At 36.7% G+C, this 4,808-nt stretch overlaps 1 pseudogene; it reads right to left on the reverse strand.

The window, feature by feature from the left end:
* Nucleotides 1-329: 329 nt before the first annotated feature.
* On the reverse strand, nt 330-622 carry LOC109444292 (protein S100-A10; annotated as a pseudogene).
* Nucleotides 623-4,808: the final 4,186 nt, after the last annotated feature.

Raw genomic sequence — 4,808 nt, forward strand, 5'->3', positions numbered from 1 at the left:
ACAGTTTTATTGATAACTTTATTATTTTCAGCTTTATTGAGATGCAGTTGCACTAAGTTTTCGTTCATTCATTTGTTTTAAGAACTAAAAAAGAAATCTGTTTATTGAGGGCAACAGAATACAAGCAATATAGAAATCAAAACTTATCTGGCTTTAATTGGCTTTTTTTTCTCTTGTCAAATGGGGGTGGGATTTTATTTGTACATTTTCTAAGGGTCCCAATCTGCTCATGAAATCCTTCATACAGGGGAAGCTGTGGGACATGGGACTTCCGAAAGTGACCCATTGGGAGCACTCTTATCAAGGCAGGAGCAATTGCTCAGTGCCACCTACTTCTTTCCTTTCTGCTTCACGTGTACTACAAAATAGTCATTGCATGCAATGGCGAGCCCAGCAGTTAGCGAAAAGAAGCTCTGGAAGTCCATTCTGCTGTCCCAGGACTAGTCCAGGTCCTTCATTATTTTGTCCACGACCAGAGGGTCTTTTGATTTTCCAGAAACCCAGGGAACTCCGTTTCCATGAACACTCTCAGGGCCTCCTTTGTTAAGGAGCCTTTATCCCCAGCAAATTTGTGAGACGTGAACATCATGGTTTGCATGGCGTGTTACATTTGAGATGGCATCTTGCTGAGATCTTGGCGGGAGGAGCGGCGCCATGGCTGGGCTAGTGGGATGTGCAGCCAGTCAACACTGTGTAAGTCTAAGGTGTACAGTTGTTGATTGGATACCCTTGTACTTTGCAAAATGATTGCCACAGTAAGGTTAGTTAACACTTCCATCACCTCACAAAATTACCACTTCTTCTTTTGTAGTGAAAATTAAGATCTACACTCTTAGCAATTTTCAAGTACACAATACAGTATTGTTACATTACATCACCAGTGCTTACTTATAGCTGGAAGTTGGTGCCGTCCACTTACCTTTAATTTCTTTTTGCTCTTAAATGTATTACTTTAAAATTTTTTTCAATTACAGTTGAAATACAGTATTATATTAGTTTCAGGTGTACAACATAGTGATTATACATTTATATAACTTGTGAAGTGACCACCCCAGTACGTCCAGTACCCGTCTGACACCATGCATAGTTATGATATTATTGACTATATTCCCTATGTTATACTTTATATCCCCATGATTGTTTTTAAAACTGGCAATTTGTATTTCTTATTCTATCCCTCCTCCAAAACCCGTCCCATCTAGCAGCCATCATTTTGTTCTCTGAATATATGACTTTGTTTTGTTTTGTTTGTTAATTTATTTTGTGTTTTAGATTTCACATATAAATGAAATCATGTGCTATTTGTCTTTCTATTTCTGACTTATTTTTACTTATCATAATAACTTCTAGGTCCAACTATGTTGTCACAAATGGCAAATTTCATTCCTTTTTATAGCTGAGTAATATTACACCAGATACATGAGATCTGACAATTAAGTGTGTGAACTCATCAATGAGCTATGTAGAAAAAGTGCTACATAGCTCATGCTTGAGTATCACTACAGTCACCTTTGAAGTATTCCCCTTGGGAAGCTATGCATCAATGCCAGTGCCTAGTCCACCCTTCAAAGCAATTTTGGCAATTTTTCTGGACTGGCCATCAGAGCTGTCATCGTCTTACACTTGATGTCCTGAATGTGATCAAAATGTTGTCTTTTAATATTTCCATTATCTTCGGGTAAAGAAAGAAGTCATTGGGGGCCAGATCAGGTGAGAAGGGAGGGTGTGCCAATACAGTTATTTGTTTACTGGCTAAAAACTCCCTCACAGACAGTGTCTTGTGAGCTGATGCTTTTCCTGATGCAAGAGCTCCTTTGAGACCATTTTTGCACATACTTTCCATGCCAACATTTTCAGTTAAGATTTTCCCAACTGTTTCTCTATCAATGTTCACTTGACCTGCTATGCTTCTCACAGTCAGACAACCGTTTTGAAACACTATTTGATGAATTTTTGTAATGTTTTCATCAGTTTTGCTAGTTACTGGCCACACTGACCTCTCTTCATCAATGTCTTCTCTCCACTCAGAAAAACATTTATTCCACTTGCATACTGCCATTTTCTTCATGGCATTATCCCCATAAACTTGGACTAACATTTCCCTGATTTCACTTCTACTTTTGCCAAGTTTAACAAGAAATTTAATGTTTGTCGGTTGCTCTAATTCAAGCTCAGACATTCTTGTGGCAGCACACAAAAACACACAACAACAATGACAAACGTCACTCCAGCAACACACCGCCACACTTCGACACAAACACAGCTGTGAGACACTAATATACCAATATCATGAAACCTTACTGAGCTGTTTGTACAGTGCTGCCAATGTAAGCATATGGTGAAAAGTTCTTGAACTTAATTGCTAGATCTTGTGTGTACCACCTTTTCTTTATCCTATCCTCTACTGATGGACACTTAGGTTACTTTCATATCTTGGCTATTGTAAATAATGCTGCAGTTAACACAGGGGTACATATATCTTTTTGAATTGGTATTTTGGATTTCTTTTTTTAATTTTTTTTACCTTTAAGGTTTATTGGGGCAACAATATTAGTAAAGTTACATAGATTTCAGGTGTACAATTCTGCAATACATTATCTATATATCACATTGTATGTTCACCACCCAGAGTCAGTTCTCTTTCCATCACCATATATTAGACCCCATTTACCCTCTTCTAGAGCCCTGCTCCCTCTTCTCCCCTTACACTCTGGTAACCCCAAAATGATTGTCTAGGTCTATGAGTTTTTGTTCTTTCAGTTGTTTGTCTTGTTCTTTCGTTGTTTTCGATTTATATACCACATATCAGTGAAATCATATGGTTCTCTACTTTTTCTGTCTGACTTATTTCACTTAGCATTATAATCTCAAGATCCATCCATGTTGTCACAAATGGTACTATTTCATCTTTTCTTACTGCCGAATAGTATTCCATTGTGTATATATACCACAACTTCTTGATCCATTCATTTATCGAAGGACATTTTGGTTTCCATGTCCTGGACACCGTAAATAAAACTGTAATGAACATTGGAGCATACTGTCTCTATGGATGAATATTTTCAGATTTTTTGGGTAGATACCCAAGAGAGGGATTGCTGGGTCATGTGGTAATTCTATTCGTAATTTTTTGAGGAACCTCCACACTGCCTTCCACAGCGGCTGCACAAATCTGCATTCCTATTCACAGTGTATGAGGGTTCCTTTTTCTCTACAGCCTCCCTAACACTTGATGCTATTTGTCTTGTTGATGATAGCCATTCTGACTGGGGTGAAGTGATATCTCACTGTGGTTTTCATTTGCATTTCTCTGATGATTAGTGATGTTGAGCATTTTTTCATGTCTATTTGCCATTTGTATATCCTCTTTAGAGAAATGTCTCTTCAGGTCCTCTGCCCATTTTTCAATTGGGTTGTTCGTTTTTCTGTTGTTGAGTTGTATGGGTTCCTTGTATATTTTGGATATTAGCCCCTTATCAGAGGCACTGTTTGCAAAAATCTCCCATTTAGTTGTTTGCCTCTTTATTTTGTCGATGGTTTCTTTTGCTGTGTAGAAGCTTTTAAGTTTGGTACAGTCGATTCATTTATTTTAGCTTTTATTTCCCTTGCCTTTGGAGTCAAATTCATAAAATTCTCTTTGAACCCAAGGTCCATAAGTTTAGTACCTATGTTTTCTTCTATGCAGTTTATTGTTTGAGGTCTTATGCTTAAGTCTTTGATCCATTTTAAATTAATTTTTGTACATGGTGACAGATAGCAGTCCAGTTTCATTCTTTTGCACGTAGCTTTCCAATTCTGCCAACACCATTTATTGAAGAGGCTGTCTTTTGTCCATTGTATGTTTTTTGCTTCTTTGTCAAAAATCATTTGTCCATATTTATGTGGTTTTATTTCTGGGTTCTCAGTTCTATTCAATTGGTGTACGTGTCTGTTTTTCTGCCAATACCATGCTGTTTTGATTATTGTTGCCCTGTAGTACAAGGTAAACTCAGGGAGTGTGATACCTCCAGCATTGTTCTTTTTTCTTAGGATTGCTTTGGCTATTCGTGGTCTTTTGTGGTTCCATACAAATCTGATGACTTTTTGTTCTATTTCTTTAAAAAATGCCATTGGGATTTTGATGAGGATTGCATTAAATCTGTATATTGCTTTGGGTAATATGGCCATTTTAACTATGTTAATTCTTCCAATCCATGAGCACGGATGTCTTTCCATTTCTTTGTGTCTTCAGTTTATTTTAAAAATGTCTTATAGTTTTCAGCATATAGGTCTTTCAAATCCTTGGTTAAGTTTATTCCTAGGTATTTTATTCTTTTTGTTGCAATTGCAAAAGGAATTGTGTTTTTTTGTTTGTTTGTTTTTTAATTTCTTTTTCTGAGATTTCATTTTTAGTATACAGGAATGCAATGGACTTTTGTATGTTGATTTTGTAGCCGGCAACTTTACTGTATTCGTTGTTTCTAATCAATGAAGTCTTTAGGGTTTTCTATATATAGCATCATGTCATCTGCAAAGAGTGACAATTTAACTTCATTCCTAATTTGGATGCCTTTTATTTCTTTGTCTTGCCTGACTGCTCTGGCGAGGACTTCCAACACTGTGTTGAAAAGCAGAGGTGATAGAGGACAGCCTTGTCGTGTTCCTGAACATAGAGCAAAGGGCTTCAGGTGTTCATTGTTAATTATGATATTAGCTGAGGATTTGTTATATATGGCCTTTATTATGTTATTTTCCTTCTATACCTATTTTTATTAAGTGTTTTAATCACAAATGGATGTTTTATCTTGTCAAATGATTTTTCTGCATCA

This window comes from Rhinolophus sinicus, linkage group LG03, assembly GCF_036562045.2.
Source record: "Rhinolophus sinicus isolate RSC01 linkage group LG03, ASM3656204v1, whole genome shotgun sequence".
Taxonomy (NCBI): Eukaryota; Metazoa; Chordata; class Mammalia; order Chiroptera; family Rhinolophidae; genus Rhinolophus; species Rhinolophus sinicus.